We start from the raw sequence: 22617 nt of genomic DNA on the forward strand, positions 1-22617 counted from the left end.
TTCACATAGCTTTCCACTTAAAAAAAAGTAGATACTAAAGCAACACTAATATCGATTGAGGAGGCGAGAACATGAAGGTAATTTTTCTGCGCCCGGCTTCTTGAGGCGTACCTGGATCCTAGGCTCTAATTTACGTTCACATGCCTCCAGTCAATTTTCGCAATGGCCACTTGTGCGGCCGTGAAACCGTCATCGATTTTCGAGTAGGACGTGTATTTTCACAGGTACGCTTGTAAGTTTTCCCTGCGATTTTTGTAGTTCTCGTACTTTTCACTCGACGTCGCCACACTCGAGGGGCGTGCGCGGATAGACGTGACGCCCGCGTAGAGCGTGCCATGGATACGACCCGTTTGTCAAATTGGCTTGACGTGTTCATTAGGGACCGGCCGCTACCGAAGTGTGACGGTGATTTGCGGTAGCTGGTTCTGCAGCAACCTCACCGGGAAGTTTCCGTCGATACGGCAGCGGTGGCTTCCGCATGGTTGGGCACTGGCCTTGTCACGGCGGACAGCTGATTTGCAGTTCGCCTGGAAGGAACTGCTCTAGATTCCATATCGTGTTCGCGGGTAAGATGGGTGTAAGGGGGGAAAAAAGAAAAACTACAGGCTTCAGCGATTCCTGTGGCTCTGAACTCGTTTACCGTACAGCAGGCCCTCACCACAGACGCCTTCTTCTTCTCAAGAGCAACTTCACTGCGCTGCGCGCAATGTCGTCTTTGACCGCTACAGTGCTGCCAGAGGTGGCCTCAGGATTACTGGCGCAGACGCCGCTGCTGTCGGAGTGTACGTGGCATACAAACCCCTCACGAGTTGCCGAACTCCGAACTACTACTGTGCTATACCGAAATCTTCGTTATAGCACAGGAGCATGAGCCTTGGCTTACCAGCTGCACGTTGGCCAAGAGGCATGCGTTCAATGTCGAGTGGCAGTGGGGGGCAAAGCTTTCTCTTTCTTCGTCATGCGATGACGATGACGCTGAGGAGACAGTGGCTTGACGATTATGACACGACGACAACAATCTGAAGGAAACGAAGATGAAAAAAAAATACCAGACGGGTGGACACACGCGACAAACCGCTCCCAGATTTGCACTGTTGTAAAAAAAAAAACATAGCGTGCTCCTATGGGAACACTTATTCTTAGAAGGTCCAGTAAATGGGGGGCCGTCAAGTCCTACGTTTGTCAAGACTGCGGGAGGATGTTTAAGTCTCGGAGCTCTGCGGGCTCTTGTTAATCTCAAATCGGTAACTGGAATTATGAACAGCGTCACAGCCACTGTAAAACGTGATGTTGAGGGTGAGAGAGTTACTTGCTAGAGCAAATTCACCCGCCGTGGTTGCTTATTGGCTATGTTGTTGGGCTGCTATGCACGCGGTCGCGGCGGCCGCATTTCAGATGGGGGCGAAACGCGAAAACACTCCTGGTTCCTAGATTGAGATGCACGTTAAAGAACCCCAGGTGGTCCAAATTTCCGGAGTCTCCCGCTACGGCGTGCCTCATCATCAGATTGTGGTTTTGGTACGTAAAACCCCATAATTTTTACCAGGGCAAATTAAGGAGCATGGTAGCGAACTGCTGCAGTAAAATTCGATGTGTAAAAAAAGCGCCTAGTTCAGCGAGTGTAACGAACACTTGTGTGCACTTGCGAAGTTGACAAAAATAAGGAAGTGCACATTTGTGTACCTGCTATATGTTTTTTTTTGCGGTTTCCTTAATGCGATAACAGAAAGAAAGCTCACAGTTCTGCAAACTTAGCCGCGGTTTGCAACTTGGCGGCGCTTGGAGCACTTGAGGATTGGTGTTTATATGCAGCTCCCATCCCAACTATATGGACTATAGTATATAAGCAGAAAGTTCGGCTTACTTTATGGACAAGGTCCACTTTATTGCAGGGAATGCGAAAAAGTTGACGAGCTCTACAAACCGAGTGGCACTTTGCAAGTGAACGGCACATTCAGAGCCTGAGTGTCGGTCTGTACGAAACTCACATTCTAGCTTCGTTGTCTACGCAGCTAAAGATATTCCAGCGTCCTAAAATTTATTAGCAGTCTACGCATTCCTAAAACTATAGTTCCCCCGGTGTACCTGTGTGTAGAGGGTACTCGACTTCGTGACGCCTTTGCAACACCGCTTCGACGCATACATTATGGGCACTGCTCTTCGCCTCGCCTTGCTGGCGCGCCTCATGCTAGAGTGCATGGCGTGGCATGTTCGCGTCCACGCCGCCGCCTACGTTTGCGACCCCCCCCCCCCTCAGGTTGCCCCGTGCTCACTCATGGGAATAGTAATGCGTATGCGCTCCGAACGAACGAAACAGGTGGTGATGCAAGATGTGTACCGTATTTTCGCGTTCATATCATGCTCCTGTATGCAATCCATGCAGGAACAAAAAAAAAGGATTGTAAACAGATAAATAAGGCGTTGGAAAAAAATCAGTACAAATCAGACTTGTAATAAATGCTTTGCAAACGGGTGCGCACTCAAGCTAAGCTGCACGGTACCAAGTGGCGAAGTACTTCAGTATAGCACGGAATACTGAAGTTTAGTTTACTTTCAAAGTAATTACGAAAATAAATTTCGTTCTCAAGTTCAAAACCAAGCAAAACAAAGCAATGCACTACCAAGAAGGCTTTATTGACAACTGCCAATATTGTCAGTGGCTGTGGCATTGCGCTGCTGAACTCGAAGTCGCGGGTGCGATGCCGGTCGTGGCGGCCGCATTTGGACGCAGGGTGAAATGCAAAAAAAGCACTCTGCTTTTTTTTAGGTTGACGTTAAAGAGCTCAGGTTTTCAAAATTAAAACGAAGCATCCCAGTAAGACGTGCCTTATAATCGTATCGTGAGTTGGACAATGTAAAACCCTAGAATTAATTTTTTTAGTGGTTAGCTGGAAAAATTATTTTAAAAATTCGCTCTCCGACACCTTGCCAGCCTTTGTCTTCTCTTTACTTTACCCGTCACTTCATATTTCTCGTCAAGAGAGAAGAAAATGATAAACGAAAGACATGAGGGAGGTTAACCAGGACCGAACCCCACGCTAGGACAAAGGAAAAGTGGGCGGAAAGATTAAGAGAAGAAGAGAAAGTTCACTTACGTGGTAACAGTTTTCCTATCTATATCACTGACGGTCACTCAATCTGGTAGCTTCCAAAAATCGCAGCAGCGCTTTTGTGGCATTTTGTAACTGCCATATACGACCCTATGGTCCCAAGGGGGGGAGACAAAGGAGGGAAAAGACAGGGAGGTTAGCCAGTGTAAGTACCGGCTGGCTACCCTGTGCTGGGGATAGGGGTAAAGGGAATAAAAGGAGAAAGAAGAGGAAAAAAAAAGAAAAAAAAGAAAATTCACAGAGTAACGCGAAACTACGCTCTACAACGTTCAAAGGCGGTCACACAATTCGCACGTCCTTAAAAACTTCAACAAAGCCCTTAAGGCCTTCAGTGCCGAAGCCCGTCTGGACCAATGTCCTAGAGCTTTTTCCTCTGTAAAGGGGCGATTGTCCAGTTTTGCGAGAGCGGTCACAAGCACTGTTCTTCGCACTGCGTAACGGGGACAGTCACAAAGGAGGTGTTCAATCGTCTCCTCGCAGCCGCAGGTGTCACAAGTAGGGCTGTCGGCCATTCCGATACGGAATGAATATGAGTTCGTGAACGCCACGCCGAGCCACAGGCGGCACAGAAGTGTTGCTTCCGCTCGTGGCAACCCTGGTGGTAGGCGGAGTTGCAGACGTGGATCCAATTTGTGGAGACGTGCGTTCGTGAAGTCACTGGTATTCCACAGATTTTGTGTAAGCTCGCGGGCGAGGGAGCGAAGACTTGTGGCTGCATCTGTTCTTGACAGTGGTATGGGTATAATCTGGGCGCCATCATGAGCCGACCGGGCAGCGTCGTCCGCACTGTCATTTCCTGAAATTCCACAGTGACCCGGTATCCACTGGTAGATGATGTTGTGTCCCTTGTTGATTGCGTGATGGTGGAGTAGTCGGATGTCTGCGACTAGTTGCTCATTAGGTCCATGGTTGAAAGGGGACATCAGACACTGAAGAGCTGCCTTTGAGTCACATAAGATGGACCATGAACGTGATGATTTCTGAACGATAAACTCCAGAGCAGCACGGATAGCTGCGAGTTCTGCAGCCGTCGATGATGTAATGTGAGATGTCTTGAACTTGAGGGTGACGCACTCTGTGGGAATCACCACTGCTCCAGCTGAACTATTAGAGGATACAGAACCGTCAGTGTAAACGTGGATGCGTCCTCTGTGTTGTTCATGTAGCACTGAAAGCACGGTTTGTTTGAGGGCAAAAGTTGACATCTCTGTTTTCCTTTTGATACCGGGAATAACAAGGACAGCCTGGAGTGGATGGAGGCACCACAGCGGTTGAGATGGTCGTGCTGCAGGCGTGAAGTTTGACGGTAAAGTTCCATTGTTGGCGGCAATAATCTTGCTAAACGCTGAACGAGGTCGAGCGGCAGGAAGGGAGGCGAGATGATGCGATGGAAGTCGGGCGAAGTGCCTGATATGCATCCTCAAAGTGTCGACTTGAAGATACGTGTTGATAGGGTGGTCATGCGCGATGGCTATTGTTGCTGCCGTGGACGCACATCTAGGAAGACCAAGGCAAATTCGCAGAGCTTGAGCTTGTACAGATTGGAGGGCACGGAGGTTGGTCTTGCCGGTCCCACCCAGTACAGGTAAGCTATAGCGCAGGAGACCGAGGAACAGTGCGTTATAGAGTTGGAGCATCGCACTCACAGACGCACCCCATGACTTTCCCGCAAGAAATCTGAGCACGTGGGTTATCATGACTAATTTCCTTTTTAGGTAGGAGATATGAGGACTCCAGGAAAGGTCTCGGTCTATTATCACTCCTAGAAAGCGGTGCGTCTTCTCGTAGGCAATTGGCTGTCCATTAATTCTGATAACGTATGGTTTCATTGCTTTACGCGTGAAAGCGACTATAGAGCACTTCTCGCAGGACAGCTCCAGACCTCGTGCTCGAAGATAACCTGATGTTAGTGTGGCCGCTTTTTGAAGTCTGGCGCGCACCTGAGGACGCGTCGCTCCTGATGACCAAATGCATATATCGTCTGCATAGATCGACACATGGGCGGATTCCGGAAGGGTTTCGATGATTCGGCGAGCGTGCTACATCTTGTCGCTCCGCTGGTGGATCTAGCCGTGGCAATGGCGGCCACTCCTCGCTTGAGGCAATGAGATTGGAGACTTTCTGCTGAGGAACGTCGTTGCTGCTATTGCTAGTTGTATGCGGAAGTGTCTGGACTGTCAGTGGACGCGGTGCATCCTTAGCAATAGCAGTGGGTTTCCTAGAACTCCGGCGACGTGAACGTCGACGTCGCACCTTAGCGGCAGCCTCCCTGTGCGAGGAACCATCCCTGACCATTTGCCTCAAGACTTTCGCCTCATTTTTCACATGTGGGCAATTCTTCGAAGTTGCATCGTGAGAGCCCTGACAATTGGCGCACTTTTGGTTTTCTGCACGACAGGCGTCGGAGCTGTGCGACCCAGAGCACCGGGAGCACACGGCAGCGTTTGTGCAAACCGCACTAACGTGCCCTATCCTTTGACATTTCCTGCACTGAAGCGGCTTTGGCACAAAAGGCCGTACAATGTGTCGGAAGTGACCGACCTTGACGTGGGACGGTAGGCTGTCTCCTTTGAAAGTTAACTTGACACACTGCGAGTTTCCCAGGCGACGGGCTTGCAATATGGCAATTCCCTCTGTCGCCGGCTTGATGAGTATATGCAGGTCAGCATCGCTTATGGAATTATCTACGTCATACACAACGCCGGCCGTAGAGTCATGATAGTCTTGTTTATAGCAGCGTACGTTGATGCTATCCAGCACCTTAACGTAGCTTAGAATGTCTAGCGCGCTGCGGTTTGTGACATCTATAGCGAGGATGTTCTTACGGGCGTTGATCCTTATATCTTTGATCTGACCCGGAACGAGTGCCTCGAGCGATACAGATGTGGCTTGGCGGTTGATCCGGTTTAGATTGTCGCTAGCAGCCACAGGCACATATAAAATGGTGAGGTCTGATGGCTTTCGCGTCGGGATCACAGTTGCCTTACTTGTGGAAGGAGACGTCCTGACGAGTCTTCTCTTTGCTTTGTGCTTCGCTACGGACACGAAGTCGCTGTCATCCGAGGTTTCATCACTGGTCCCTGAGTAGATCACAGTGTCCTCGCTGTAGGTGTCACTCGGGCGACTAGACCGCTTTCTCGGTGCGGTCGCTGTTGACGTAGAAGGACCAGGAACCTCTCCAGGCGACTCCTCGTCCATCGTCGTAGTTAAGGGAGTGGCGTCTCCCACTAAGTAGCTTCAAATTCACAGAGACGAAAAGGCAGCGTTCCACACAGGACACTTCGTCGTCGTCCAAGATATTGTTCAAGGCGAACGGTTTTCTATCCAACAGAATTAGAGCCATGCAAATGTCAGGTCCTTGACTTAAAAAAAAAGAGGTTCGACAGTAAATAGCACAGTGTCGTTTCTCCAGTCCCCTCGACACCGCAGGCATTGCACTCGGTGCTATCTGTCATTCCAATCAAACATGTGCATGGGTGAATGCAATGCCCAAGCGTTACCTGTTACCTGGTCTTCCGCGAAGCTAGGAACCAATCCTGTGCAGACTTCTTGTCAAAATAAGCAATGTGGCTGTTACCATCGTGTCTCGTCAGTTACTGCTCGTATTCTGGCTTGTTTTATCTATAGCGTACAGCTAGTTTGCTTCTTGCTTCACATGGTAACGGCATTAAGAGTTGCCACGCGGGTGTTCTTCGGAAGGAGGAACTTCCACGAACGATAATATTCAACGGGTGAATATCGCGATTTCGCCTCTCCAAGCTTGTGATGCACGAGTGCGCGTATTTTGTACGATGAATTTCACCAGTAGCCCGTAGTGGCTGATCGGTGCCGGCGATAATGATAGTTGGTCTGTGTCCAAGCTAATGACCAAGGGCTAAAAGGTTGAAAAAATAAATTCGATCGTTGCAACGCACGGTTCTATAGTTTGCCTTCGCTTCGCCTGCTGGTTCGTCTGTTATAGGTAAACTGACGTCTCACTCAAAGCGTTTATGTATAAGTTATAGCTATTTCAGCTTGACACTCCCCGATGGGACACATTTCCAACGCCTGGTTCTCAACGACGCGACAGTAAAGTTTTCTCGAGCTCCTAGTGATTATATCCTGCCCGAGCGGCGCGACAGGCTCACGCGGGACTCTGCTTCTGCTGGCGAATCGCGTTAACAAATTATGGCCCATTGCTTGAACGTGCCAAAAGCACGATCTGTTTATGAGGTTCGTCATGTCGGGAAACTCCGGTGTAGCTCTGACCATCTGGGCTTCTTCAAAATGCACTCTGTGCGCTTTGCGCGGGCGTTCTAGTCCCCCGTCGGAATGCTGCCGCTGCGGCCAAGGATCTCACTCGCGACGTCGTGCTTACCAGCGAAACTCCATAATGACTAGAGCGCGAATTACGTTAGCCGGCGCAGACAATGTATACTGCGGCTACGTAATGTAGCTTTGGTACGGCCTGGTATTGTCATTCCTTGTACGGTTGCGTCGTTGTGACCGTGGCATACAACTCCGAATAGCCAGGTTCAATTTACTCACGTCTACTCGCTTTCAGCGCTACTGAGAGGAGCGCGCGCGAGAGAGAGAGAGAGAGAGAGAGAGAGCTTAATGAAAGCTGGAGATGACAGCCCTTTAGGGCTTGCTAATTCAGATGGGGTGTTCGAAATGGCATGAAGCGTACATCAAGGTAGACGAAATCAAGAAATGTAATATAAAATAATGGCAGTCCGGTCTTCGTGCCTCTGAAAACGTTCCACTTTCTGTGCCAGTTCTCGAGAAAATAACTAACCTGTATTTGTTCTGGTATACCAACATAAGCCACTGCTGCTAACCGCGCGGTGGTATATGTACAGCGGCTGCAGGAACCTAACACGTGTTCAGTATAATCAGTTAGCTTACACTCGGCGCCCAGCGTCAAACTGAGTTTTCCCATCTTAACGAAAAAAAAAAGAAAAGAAAACCTAGTGCTGCGGGCTGCACGAAATCTCAGTCGATGAATGAGATTTCATCGACTGAGTCTCCGGGAGGGAGACACTGCATACGTGCACTGGGGGTCAATGATGAAAAGAGGCGTACTGAGAACCAGTGTTTTGGTCCCGGGTGTCCGCGTTGAAGTCGAGCAGACAAATGAAATGGCGCCGTCCAAGCAGGGTACGATGAAAAAGAAAAAAAAAACAGAAACAGTCCTCGACGTGTTTGCGTGTGGGCGAAAAACTGGGTCACATGCTGCGCAGATTTGTTTCTCGCACCGAGAGCGGCGAATCGCCGCTTCTAGCGTCAACGGCGCCAGCGAGGTGTGCAATCAGATTGATGCGAGGGATGCCGGATAAACGTTTTGGCTTTGTGGAAGTGGATTAATATAAAGGGTTTGTGTCGGAAACGTTTGCGAACCGCTTGCGAAACGCTGAACTATATAGCTCCCTCCTCACGCGATGACATTTGGAACGTCGAGGTGACCTTTCCTAGTGCGAAAACGCGGGTCGCGCGTCATACTAGTGGAACTCTCACGCAGCCGCCCTGACGAACATTGTCGTGTTGGTTCCAGGGGAATCCGTTTGCGAAATCGCGATACCACACGCAGAGCGTTCAATGAGACGCACATTTTAGCTCGTTAACATTGATTCGGCAACGTTGTCTTTTTAGTGCGCAAGCCTTCTTTGGCGAGCTCGCCAGCCCTGTCACGCGAAAAGCGTAATGCCGTGTATTTACGCACAAATTCGTAATTTGCAAACTTGAGACATTTAATCATTATGATAGTGTAAATGTACATGATTAGTTGCTTTTCAGCGATAAGGAATTATTCAAAGCACAAGAAAAAGAGAATACTCATAGGGATACGCAGCTAGTGCTCCTTAAAAATGCATGAAGGATGCCTATAATACGGGTGGGCCAAAAGAAATTTACGGGTGGGTCAGTTAGAAATTGGTGTTTGGTTCAACTTGAAATTTGGATGTGGCCCAACTGAAATTTGAGTGTGCACCAACTAGAAATTTGTAGGTGTGCCAACTTTGAATTTGTTGTTGGGCCAACTTGAAATGTGCGGTGGGCCAACTCAAATTAAGGGGTGAGCCAGCTTAAAATTTTTGAGTGGGCCAACTGGAAATTTGGACGTGGTTCAAATTAAATTTAGGGGAGGCCAACTTATATGTTGAACGTGCGCCAATTGAAATTTTAGGGTGGGCCAAATTAAACTAGGGGGATGGGCAAACTCCGAATTTGAGGATGTCCCAACCTAAATTTGGTAGTGGGGCAACTTAAATTCGGGGTTGTGTCAACTTGAATTTTGGGGTGGGCCAGCTTGAAATCTTGAGCTGGGCTAAGTTTATTTCGGGGGCGGCAACTTGAAATATGGCGGTTTGCCAACTTAAATTTGGACGTGGGCCAACTTGAAATTTCGGGGTGCACCAACTTAAATTTGGGGATGGGGTAAGTTGAAATCCAGGGGCGCGCTAACCTAAATTTGGGGGTGGGCCAACTTGAAATTTGCGGGTGGGCCAACTTACATTTAGGGATGGGTCAACTTGAAGTCTGTGGCTGGGGGCTAGCCCAACTGAAATTCAGGGGTGAGGGTTCACTTTAAATTTTGGCCTGGCCCAATGTCCAATGAAATGCTGCTGAGCTTGCTTCGAGTTACGAACATCTCGCGGGAAAGCCATCGCGCTGAGACGCTTGAAGCGTTTTTATTGGACCCTACTGAAGTGCAGTCAGAGCACAGGGGAGAGGTTGTGTGGACAAGGAAAGCGTACATAGCACAGGCTTATGAGACCGAGAACGAGGGTGACATGGCTTGGCGGCGATGCACTCTCCCCTCATGAAACGCCTCACGCGCTACTGCAGCAGGTGGTGTTCCCTTTCGTTTGACGCTTCGTCGTGCTCTCTCACGGATTGCAGAATCAAGCGTCTTAGATCACTATCATCATCATCTCTGCTATGATAGTTCCGTCCAAGCGCGCTCTTGCCAGGCGTTTCGGCACAGTGGGTACGACTGCATTGGAGAGGCCGCATTCGGCGAGAAAATAGCGCAATTGCCTACTGAAACCTAGGCATTCTTTGTCACCGGAAAGGCCGTGGGTAGACGCGCATGAGCTACGATACGCAAGTAAGCAGAAGTAAGCAAAAACGAAGTCACAGCCGAGCCAAATAACGCTTACGCATTAGTAAGCAATTCTCAGAATGTCTGTAGCTGTTTTTGTTCTTATTATTGTCGTTGTTGCTCTGGCCAGTTGACTGCTGAAAACTGCGAGTGAATAAAAATGCGACCCAAGTATTAATGATTACGACTACCTATTTTTGGAACTTGCACGTGCGTAATTTTTCTTACCCCTAAGGCGATTCGAATGTACTTGAGGCTCTTGCTTCTTTTAATTATATAACGAAAATTAGTGCGGAATACAATAGCTCACCTCAGAAGCGGCTATCCCAAAATCCCAAGTATACCTCTGCTAACAGAAACAAAAGATAGAGCAAGATGATAATAGCCAACACTACGCCGACTACCACAAGTGCCACGCAGTCAGTTAGCGTCACTGCGTGCATCATAATTGGTAGCACGGTCTGGTGTTGTTATAATTGTTGGTCATGCTGTAGTTGCCTAATGTTTCCTACAACCTTCATTTTTCTGTCTTTTCAGGTGAGTGAGCGAGCTGTGGTTTGTGCCGGCCTGCCGCATTCAAATGGTATGTCTTCGTTCGTTCATGTTCGCGGTGGCCCTCCTGTATAGGGCTGAAATGCGAAACCTGAAGTACGATCCTGGTCATCATGCTTCCGCATACGATTCACTTGTTTCTTGCCGTTTGTTGAAGACGGCAAGGAACAGGGGCAGTTGTGCTCGATGGGCGAAGAAAGAAAGTGGCAGTTTTGCCGGAAGGGCGAAGCGCAGACACCGATAGCAAGGTTTAGCGTTGCGCTTAGGATCCTCGAACGGTGTTCTTTGAATAGACCCTTTTCACGCTTACAAACAGGCTTCCCAGAAGACTTCCGGTTAAGCCCTCTGGAACAACGCAAGTTACAATAGCCTATAAATTTACAGAACCCTCCAGCTGCCATAAGTTTTGCTAAGAAGTTGGAATGTTCTACAAACTACTTTTATTGTTCAGTGCCACAAAAAAATCTCATACATGAGATCTACACATGCCGCACTTTCTTCATATCTGAACATATCAAGAATATGTGCCTATAGTAAATTATGCGCAAAATACTTCCGTTTTATTGGCAAACTTGACTGTCAGAAATGCATGACCGGAAGTTTTGTGGGGTCATGAATGCACTGCTGCCACAGCGTGGATGAAAAAGGTCCCAGCAGGAAGGTCGTTTTTGGCAGCTAGCTAGTAGCCCATGGAGACGCCTCTCGCAGGGCTTTCCAGATGCGGAGCGCTGCCGGCCACGTTGCAGACGACGCGCATCGACGGCGCACGAGATGAGACCAGCGGGAAACCATCGGTGTTTGCAAGCAACCATGTGGCTTTCATGCCTACAGAGTTCCCGGAAGACTTCCGGTTAAGCCGTCAGGAATTAACAGAAGCTACATTGGGCTATAAACTTTCGGGACCCTCCAGCTGGCACCAGCGTTGTTGGGGAGTTGGAGTATTTGACAATGAATTGTATTGTTAAGTGCAACAAAAAAAAACCGCACCTGAGTTCGACGCATTGCGCACGTTCTTTTATCTGAAAAGATAAATAATATGAGCCTGTAGAGTAGTATGCGGCAAAATACTTCTTTTTTTTTGGCTAACATGACTCTCGTAAATGGCTGACCGGAAGTTCTCTGGGTTCATGAACGCAGTGCTGCCACATCGCGGATGAAAAAGGTGTATAGCCTGACGTAACGTCGGGGCTCGCGCGCGTGCCCGAACGTTACCTTACATCTGTAACTGCGGTGACTGCATTATAGTCTATCATAAATTATGTGCGTTAACGCCTGCTATATTGTATATTGATTTATATCTTCGAAAGCGAATTAAGATCGAAGTTTGTCTGTAACTTACACCCGCGTACCCTTCTCGGGTGTAATCTTAGGAGTTATAGACCGACTTACACCCTTTCATTTTCAAGGGTGTAAAATATTTTTCGGTGTGAACAGGCGCCGGCGTCGAGAAGCGACACGCTTTATATATGGCGCCGGATTTTGACGCTGGCGTCACCCGGAATGCTCTGGAATGACAAGCAACATTAGCTTCCTGCAGAGCGCGAATTAAGCTGCGGCTGCTGAAGCAGCAGCTGCGCTCGAGCACAGCTCAATGGCACGTGAAGTACAGTCGCCAGGCAACCGAGCAGGCGAGCGAGCGAGCAAGCTCGCACCCACACACATATATTAATTGTCATATCTAGACAACAGACATCAAATTATTCGCACAAAAAGAAAACGAGAACACCTGAGGCAGCATATGACATGAACCAAAATCACAACCGCCGCCCTTCTGGCGCCCTTGACACGAACGCCATCTGTTTGTCTGTCAGTTGTAGCAACACCGTATACTTGAACTTCTGTCGCCTGTATGCACAATCTCTGCTGCTTGCAAGGTCTCCCAAGCAGCTTTGTCGGCATTTGGTTTCTAAAACGGGCGCCGTCGACAAACCCAGGCTGGCGCCCGCAAACGAGCAGCCGAAACGGGATGGTAGCAGCACGTGTGAGTGCCTATAGTTTCTTATACGCGGTCAAATTTTTGTAGACGCTGCACCCACATTCGAGTACCGATCATGGTGCCGCCCGCCATAAACTTTTTGCGTGCGTGTGTAAAACTATTTGCATGTAAGGCGCTCCATAGAACGGATATAGAACTGGTAACAGGCGTGATGTGTTTACGACTGCGCTCAACCAGCAAATGGGCTCATGCAACTGTTGAATTATTAAAGCGAAAATGAGACATCCACCCAATCGTAGCAACTGCTGCAAAGGAAACCCATACACTCTAAAAATTTTAACACCCTTAAGGGTGTAAATGGCTTGTCCCATGGGTGACACCCTTTTTGGGTGTATTGCTACACCCCAAGCAAAGGGTGCACATTAACACCCCACAAAAGAAGGGGTGTTAATATGACGTCACCTCACCTATGGGTGTAAAGCAAACAACACCCTTTCTATATGGGGTGTAACACAGACAACCACTCTTTCAATATGGGTGTAGCATGTGACAACACCCTTCCAAAAGGGTGTTATCCCTGCAAGTATTTTAGCGTTCACTACAGCCACGTAGTTAATGGGCAGACTAGCTGTTGTGAATGCTGCCTAGCCTTAGCTATGGTACTACCTTGTTCAGTATGAGCCAGAATCTGTGAGGCGTCGTCATATTGCGCTTCTGGTCCGTCATGTGGTAGCATAACGTGCGGCCCTTTCAGGAAAACAATTTAAGGTTTCGCCATTGCAGCAAGGCACACACGCCATGCTTTCGTAATCGTCCTCTGCAGTCATAGTACACTGCCGGCAGGATGCAGAGCGCAATAACAATGCGCGCTGCACTAAGGACATAGGATCTCCCGCACCTTGGTGCACCAGTACTTATAACTCCGTGGAAACAGCACACAGCCAAAAGCATAGTTACATGCATTTCAGAAATGATTAAAAACCTCCTTTTCTTGGTCAAAAATTTTCGCAACACCAGCTCGACCAGGAGGGAAAGACACCACAGCTCGCTGCTGTAGCTCATATTGAATGCAATAGAGCGCAAGCAATGCATGTATTGGCGACGGTAACAAGTGCAGTACTACAGAAGCATACGTTTGCCTGTCAAGCAGTTTTTTGCCGTTTTAAGCACATATTTTATACCTCTATTCATCAAAGTTGTCATTTATCTCCACGGGATGCTTCTACTAGTACCTTCACATATATGACTTAAAGGTAGCACTGAAAGCCCAAGAACAAAGTGCTTCCACGTCGAATAATCTTTCAGCATTTACGAACAAAACAGCATGTGTAGCTGTGCATGCTGTTCAATATGCAAGCATGCACTATTTTCTGAAATATACGTATGCTCCATTTACTGACAGTGACCTGCTTATACCCAATAACTTAGTGTATTTTTCACCATGTGTTTGCATTGAATATTCTACAGGCATTGTAAGTTAAGCTACCAGAATAACAATCAGCTAGTCTAAGGTTACCTAATTGAACAAAATCATTGTAAAATTTGTGACGAAATGTCAGAAATATTTATTTCATTCAAGAGAAATGGTTACATAATAATGTTTGCACATTTTAAAAGTAAAAAGGAAGATGAGTAATACCATACCAATACAAAGACATAAGCACCGAATAATGGCACAGGCTTGCTCAATTAAATTTTAAGCAGAACAGTTTTTTTAAATAACCTCACTACGAACTATCACATGTTTTCATTTGAAAAGCACTGCATCTTATTATAAAGCACAAAAATAACCGGTCACATAAGTAAGAACAAGTCTGAGTGTGTCTTTAACACAAGGATAAAAAGTTGGGCAAGTTGGTACAGTAACCTGATCTTGGATTGTAGCGCGAAGTGACACGGACACAGACTAGAAGCAGACAGGATGAGCGCTAACTCTCAACTAAATTTTTATTGAAACGAAGTATATATATATATATATATATATATATATATATATATATATATATATATATATATATATATAGTGTGTGTGTGTGTGTGTGTGTGACTGCAAAAAACCGCAGCGCATGTAAATGAATATTGAATACATAGTAGTAACATGAAGACGACAAACAAAAGCTATCAGCCATCAACTGCGTGGCAAATCTGAGTGCGAGCTATTCTCTTATCAAGTATACCTGTAGGCATTGCGACCAATGTGCTCCCAAGATGTATGAGGCATTAGTCATTGCAGAGTTGTAAGGACATGACAATCCTAGGATGATTATGTTCTTGAGGCTTTTTTCCCCACTTTCCATCTTTTGAAACATGTATACTTTAGTCTTGAAAACAAAAATGCTACAACTGGCGTGTGATAAGTTTTGCATCTTATTTCCTAGCAGCTCACTGAAAAGAGCCACGATGACAAGTTTAAATGCTGTTACCTCATCAGACATTCAAATTTCTTAAACACAAACAAAACCAGATAGGCATTAGAGTGAGCATCACTTAAATACATTACACTGGTTTAAAGTTATTGCACCACTTTGGGCCAGGTAAAAACGTTAGAAACATCAAAAATGTTAAGATTCTACGGCCAACTATGAAAACTAAATAAAAAAAATCATTAAGCTGTCTTAAACGGGTACAGGAGCTTTACAACTGGCCATCTTGGTGATGGACACACAGATAGATGAGCAGCCATTCCACTGAGACGAGAATGTTGAGGGCTTCGCATGGAAGTCTGTGAGACACTGCAGAGTAGTTCTTGGTCCACATGAAGGAGGTTGCTTGCATACACGTCTGGGCCACCATACTGAATGCAGTGTTACCGGAACCTTTTCCCCCTGCATTGTGGTAAAAAAGCATGGTTAAGTTTATACGATATTTAATATGCAAAAAAAGAGGTGAGGCATGCAGACAGGACACGAGAGTAGAGAAGTGAACACGAACGCGAAAAACATGAAAATTTTCATGAAATTGTTTTATTAGATAAAATTTTTATACTGTAAGTCATTCATTATGAGGGTTCATAACCGCAACACATTTATTATATAAGCAGGTAGAATTATCCGCTTGGTCAGTTTGTACAAGCTCGTTTGAGGCAAGAAATCGAGTTTCACAAACACAACCTCAACATTCTTGATTGAAAAAGGAACACCTTAGATGACATGCAGTCCTGTGAGTGGGAATTGCACAGTTCAAGAAAAACAAATTAGAACTCACAGACCGATCCTGAAAAAGGAATAAGCACGTGCTACAGCAAAAAGCGAATTAATTGGTAGGTTTTAGTAGCACAAGGGCATCTTTGGCCAATGAGCGCCAAGTCTATATTGCAAAAGATAATGTTAGTGCATCTTTACAAAGCAAATATATAAAGATGACTAATGCCTCTCTGCACTAGTTGCTTTGCTCTAGCGTGAAGTCATTTTAATGCATGCACACGTACGTACACATGCTACACCCAAGTGTAACAGCTGCAGAATTAAAATTGGGCAGCAACAAAGTCGCAACCTTTAACCATTGATCACAAGCTGTACTAGTGACTGGAGGTAGTACCAATATCGCCAATGACTAGTTGCACTCTTTCTGCCCGACGTTATGCTGCTCTTGTTGTCAAAGATGAGTTACAGTCGGCATTGAGGGAAAGCTGCCCTCAAGAGCAGCTCTTATTTTTGTGTTATTTCTGACCAGAGACCAATGAAGTAATATATTTTTAGAAAGAGAATGACACCGAAAATTGAGTACGTAAAACATTTGGTACATTTTCCGGAATTAGCTTGGGGGTTAACAGCTAAAGCGGCAATCCAGACACTAGAACATGTTTTGACATGTTTGCTACCAGTGAATGCTGGAAAATATGTTGGCATTCTGTAGTTTTGTCCAACAATGCAAAAGGGATTCTTAATAACTGAGGAAATAAATGGAAAAGTATCATGAAGTATATTTCGTGAATGTAATGCAGAATCACTCAACTTCTGTTGCTATATAATCTCCACTTGATTAACCTGCACTTTCTGAACTAGTTCAGGAGGTACTGCATTTCACTACTCATTCCACCAGTTCAACGTGGTAGCAACTGCACGTTGTGATTTGTTTTACTTAGTGCAGGCTATGTACATGGCGAGTTCACAGCATTCCCTGCACTCGGCCGAAAGGTAGTGCATGTTTACGCAGCAGGTGTGGTGCCGCTTCTGCACGAGCGAGGCGCAGAAATCAGAGTTTCATACAATAATTACTAGAGGGAACTCTGACGTTAGTGTCCACAGGAGATCAAACAAGAACGGCTGTACCAGCATGGAAATTATGGGAAGTACATGGATTTGCCTAAACTTCGTCTGTTTGGCTTCAAACGGCTTTGTGACTTTGTATTCTAGTCATTTTCAACAATATACTGTGTAATAAATAAATAAACATTAAAATCGTCCGACGACAGGATTCAAACACAGGAACTCTAGAGCATAAGTTTGATATTGAAACCATTAAGCGACGGAGGCATGTAACGACAAGCGAGTGCAACGCCCTGATGAATTTATCGCGGGCATACTAGTGCCTTGAGACGCTTGGTGCCCTTCGATTTGGCTACCTGGACAAGCTCAATCGTTGCAATTAATAGCAATTGTGCGTGTTGGCGGCGTCTTCTGCACTTCGAAGAGTATAGACTGCGCTTAAATTTACGACAATAAGATTTATACAGCGTATAATATACGAAGCCACAAGAACGTGTGAATTCACAAGCACGAATATCAGACAAATCCATGTGCTTCCCATCATTCCCATTGTGGTACGACTCCAGCACAAGAGTTCCCTCTAGTAATTACTGTAAGAAACTATGGCAGAAACAGGAGTCATAAACTAAGTTTTGCTGTCCCATAAATCTTACTGGTCATTAATTCCAAGTTTTAGTGCAGTCACATGTCTAGTAGGCAATTGTGGTATTTTGCATAAACATTGCAAAGCCAACTGCGATGAATATTCACTATGGTAAATTGTTTATGATCGAGTAGCATAGACTACTGAAGCAATCTCTGGAAGGCAAGTAATTTTCTTATTAGCAGCCTTTAAACAGCATTCGAGCATATGACACATGCACCTCAGATATGCAGATAATGTTTCCTTGACTCAGCAAGAAGCGATGCTTCATGTTCCACGAGGCTACTTCTATCAAAGCAGTATTGGTGCTCTCTAAAAACAATGCCAATGCAGATGATCCAAATATTTTTCAGGGGCAACAGTTATGCCTGAAATCATGCTAGATTAGTTTTTTTAAACACATGCTCAGACCATGTTAGAAGTGCTTCTTAAAGTCCTCCTATTTATTAGACTAGTCATATTCTGTACACAAAGGCCCACAAAGGACCACACAATTAGGTCCCATGCTATATCATCATCTTAACAAAAACTTCAATTAGTCATACACATGCTGTGATAAGATTTGAGACCACATTGAGATGCTGAACAAGGTGAATTCATTATTTTTTAAATGAAGCTCCTGTTCTTCCAAACGAGAAGAAAGGATACTGAGGGTCAAAATTTTTCTGAATCACAGCTGGAAGATGCCAGGGTAGGCACGTGGAAACTTACTTGTAATTTTCTATTTAAATGTGCGAATGATAAATGGAAAGGAAAATGGTAAAAAAACAACAACCAGGCATGGGAGGAGAACGAACCTACAGCCTTTGCATTAGGCATGCGATGCACTAAGCACTGTACCACCGAGGCAGCATTCAACCGTCCACAATGGCCCCTCAGATTGTCGACGCTCGAACACGGCCGTAGTACCACAGTGGTTAGTATATCACATGCGTAATGTGAAGGTTATGGGTCCGTTCCCCACCCACAGGTGGATATCTTTTAATCCACTTTCACTTACCTAGAATTTATCATTTCTATACTTCATATAAAAAACTTAAAACATGTTCCTGTATGCTTTCCTTGGCCTCATTATCTGCTGGCTTCTTCCAGTTCTGTTACTTCCAACACTTATACATATTCTAATCTGGTAAGTAAACAGTTTTGCATGATGCTGGAATGCAATATAAAACATTATTGCAGGGCCGTGTTATGTAGGATGCCTTACATTGCCCAGGCAAGGTGTATTAATGTCCATATGAAAAAAAAAACAATTCCCACTCTAGGCAGAAATGCTGTGTACTGCTGTGTGCAACAGGGTTTAACGAAGACAACTTGTTCAGAAATAAAGCCACCAAACAACGAGGAAATATGAAAACTAGATGAAAATTTGTGCAGTTGCATGTTACAAAATTAGCACAGCAACAGATGAAGACATAATGACGGAAGCACGAAGATGGTTTATTTTGGAAAACACGAGGCAATATACTTGAAAGATGCATATTAGCTTACACGTGGAGAAATATTGTTTATGTAGCAGCTAAACTACGCACAGACCTAGAGCACACTGATACAAGGTGTCGAGCATGTAAATCTTATCATGCCCTTAAGTCAAAGAAACATGGCTGTTTCTCATGATTCGCTAGACATGGCTGGCTCACACAACTTAGCCAATTCTATATATGCCTTGTAATTACCAGGTGGTCTGTATGACATGCGCAAGCTTTAAATATGTATAAGTGCCACGTAGCTAGACAGCACCAAGGTAATGTCGTTTGCCATCGTTTTGAGGAAGTGAAACCAATTCTTGCATTTTTCGTAATAAGGTAATTAGTTATTAACAATTATTTAACTGATCAAATATTTTATTCAAAGCAAAAGTGTCAGTGCGAAAATTGTAGAGCATCCTGAAAAATTCGCAATCCAGCTTTCTACTGCTCAGTAGGTGCAACAAATTTTTTTTCAAGCTTGAAAGAAGCCAGTGAACACATGCATGAAGTACCGTTCAACTAACCGCTTGTGCACCTGAACACCATTTGGCTCTTCCTTTCATGCTTGAAAAAAACTTTTTGAAAAGAATATTTTAGGAATTGATTATTTATTATTGACTATGTATTAGGCAAAATGCATCAAATAGTGTGACTGCCACTTCCATTTTCGGCGACATGAATTGACTCCATTTGCATGTCCAAATCCAGCTATACATGGTGTGTGTTTTGAGCTGGTTCTGTAATTCAAACTGGTTTTGACTAATTGAAGCTTCGCACCCTAATAATGGAATCAGCCTAAAAAAAAATTGGTACATAAACAGTCGCTGTCAGTACTGCATACTCCTTTAACTTAGTGCAAAGTGCTTGTGAGCCAAGAAGTCGGTAGTTCTAAGCAGTATTTCTCATTTTGACCTGGTGTTATAGCCCACTTACTATGATGCCATGCTGCTCAGTCATGCTGGTCCCAGCTTCAATCTAGGCCATGGCAGCTGCCCTCCAATTAGGGTAAAATGCAATAACGCTTATGCACTTAGATTCAGGTGTACATAAAAGAAGCCAGGTTCTCAAAACTTTAGGTTTCGGAATGTAAAAGCCCATAATTTTATTTTAAAATCTAAAGGTGCTTTATTAGGAGCAGGGGCATCATTTTGAGCTTTTACTGCACTGCCATGGCACCAAGAAGCTCCAAGTAAATAAAAACAATTTCTTAGACAATGTACATATCTTGCAAACATTTACAAACACTTCTCTGCATGCACCTCTGTTGCTGTTTTATTTAGATCCGTATACCAAGGCGGGTTATGATGTTAGAACATGTTTCAAACTTTTTTTTTTACCGCTTTAAAGTTGTTGGTTATTTTGCATCTCACTGTGTGTCGAACGCACATTTCAGTGCATCAATTTCTTCAGAAAGTGCACTCTTTATCTATTTGTGCATGCAAAAATGGTTCAGAAGAACTGCTTTCTGAAGGTCTGTATAACAAGCAAAAAACAATTCTATGTAGGCTGCACAAAGAGAAAGGATTGGTTTGTAAATATGTTATTTAGTTCTTAAAAAAAGGAGGCAGCTGTCAGTGTTCTGTTCCAAAGTAAAAATTGCCCCTACCTGGCTCTGCTTCATTTTCCGATGTTGATGGTCCATTCGGGGGCACTCAACTGATAGGCTGAACTTTGGCGATGTCGGGTGTGCCGTCACCAGGCCCAAGGTCGATCGACATCCTCACCAAAAGTCGAGTCCAAACGCTATAAAAGAAATATCTAATCATTTTGCTGTCAGTTTTGTCATCTTGCGTGTTTCACACACTGCCGTCAGTGAAATATTTCGTCACTTGGATACTGAAAGAAATTCAAGCATTTTCTGGCAGCCAAGCTGATGATGATAATGTGTGGTAGTTTATGGCGCAAGGGCCAGGTTTGGCCAAAGAGCACCATGACAAGTGGTAATGTTGATGTATTATGGAAGATGTGACTTGGCTGTAAACTGGCCTAAAATTGTCGCTGTAAAGTGCGTAAAATCTACGTGCTATAAAATTATGGCGATGACTAATGACGAATAATATGAACATTAAAATCCATCGTGGAAGAATGATGCAAAATAGAAAATATATAGGATGGTAAAATTACTTGGAGCACTGCTGCCTCGCCAGAGCCCTTGAAACACAAGGGCCTAGAGGCATGTGCTATACGAAAGAGCTATCACAGCGGCATCCTCTGAAGAGAGGGCGGCAGCCAAGCTCAATACACAGTCAATGGAGAACATTAAAAAACAAATGCAGTTGTCACATTAGATTGATCAAGTACAGCAGAAATGGAAAATAAATCAGTGATACTGTGCCTGTTGGCTTTGAATGCAAGAAACGTAAAAACAGGAACTTGCAGCCACGCCACTTTGAATTTCCCGCGTTTGCTACACCTCACAAGTTTGGCATCGTCCGGTACTCGGGGATAGTACCCGCTTAAAAGCAAGATGAACGAGCGTCGGCATAAATTAACAGGATACTTAACCGGGCAATATTGGCGCATAAAACAACTCACGTAGCGAAGCTACTGTCAATTACCCGATGACGCGTCTGCGGGTGGTGCGGTGTGGGCGAACAATTCAATAAGGAATGAGAGTTTCACTTGTTTCACGCCTACTAAGCTAAGACAGAATGTGAGTTTCTTACTAAACTATACTGGATATTTACGCTCCAAATAAAACGCTGGAAATTTTGTTACGTCACATTGCATACATATAAGTGAGGAAATTGCTTTTAGTGTGTTCTGGCCAGAGGGCATGTAGCAGCAACCACTCTCATGCAACAAAAAGCATTAAACTGGTACTCGCGGCACGGAAAACAAACACATCCAGCGCCAACGTTACGCCTCTTCGAGTCAGAACTAAGCACGATCAAGCCAGTTTTCTAGCCTTCACAACGCCATGAACACGACCAACATCGAGCGAAACAACTCTCTGCGCTCGAAAATTATTACCGCTTCCATTTACATACCTATCGCAGCCACAAGCAAAAGTCGATGGGCTAGCTGTCCACAAGCCGCAGGTTAGACTGAAAGCAACACATTGCGGTAACGAAAAACAATTTCCACGCTGACTTAGCAGCCGCGGTGTGTTCTAAGTGCCAAAGTTCTCGTTTGCCGCTCGAAATTCACACCATGATGACGGGCACTGCATCTTTCACATGAAATATTTCACGCTTTGCTCCGGAGCTCAATAGGAGGGCGAAACGCATTTGCACGTACCTGAAATCCGCATGCCGGAAACCCGTCGACGCTTCCGAGAACGGGGCGCACAGCCATGCACCCGTACGGCGGCTTGACTTGGACGTGAGGCACTTCTATCAAACATTTCACATGCGACGTGTTTCACACCGATTGCGCGAGCACCAGAAAATGACGCAGGCCGCATTGCGACGCCGAGCAGACGTGCAGCCACCGATGCGCTGTGTGCGCGGATTGCAGAGAACAAAACCATACGAAACGTTAGGCGCGAGAAGATGGCGGCTCTTGTTGCGGAGACGAAGCGAAGCAATGACGCGCGAATGAATGTTGCCAACTGTTGGTTCCTCGTTACGCCGGCGGTGGCGGCTTTAGTGGCGTGTGTTGCGGCTGTCTAATTTT

General features: G+C 45.5%; 1 protein-coding gene and 2 long non-coding RNA genes across 4 annotated transcripts in view; 1 reads left to right on the forward strand and 2 right to left on the reverse strand.

Moving 5' to 3' along the window:
- The window catches only part of LOC135920952 (uncharacterized), a 552461-nt gene that overhangs the window by 444642 nt on the left and 85202 nt on the right, over window positions 1-22617 (reverse strand). The window lies entirely within an intron of this gene.
- wake (wide awake) overlaps window positions 1-22617 on the forward strand; it is a 505847-nt gene that overhangs the window by 44573 nt on the left and 438657 nt on the right. The window lies entirely within an intron of this gene.
- On the reverse strand, window positions 14718-22501 carry LOC135921905 (uncharacterized). The gene is made up of 3 exons (XR_010570671.2): window positions 22240-22501; window positions 20606-20742; window positions 14718-15504 (listed from the first exon to the last, which is right to left on the reverse strand). It is a non-coding gene; the product is annotated as an uncharacterized lncRNA (long non-coding RNA).

This window comes from Dermacentor albipictus, chromosome 8 (genome assembly GCF_038994185.2).
Source record: "Dermacentor albipictus isolate Rhodes 1998 colony chromosome 8, USDA_Dalb.pri_finalv2, whole genome shotgun sequence".
Classification (NCBI taxonomy): Eukaryota; Metazoa; Arthropoda; class Arachnida; order Ixodida; family Ixodidae; genus Dermacentor; species Dermacentor albipictus.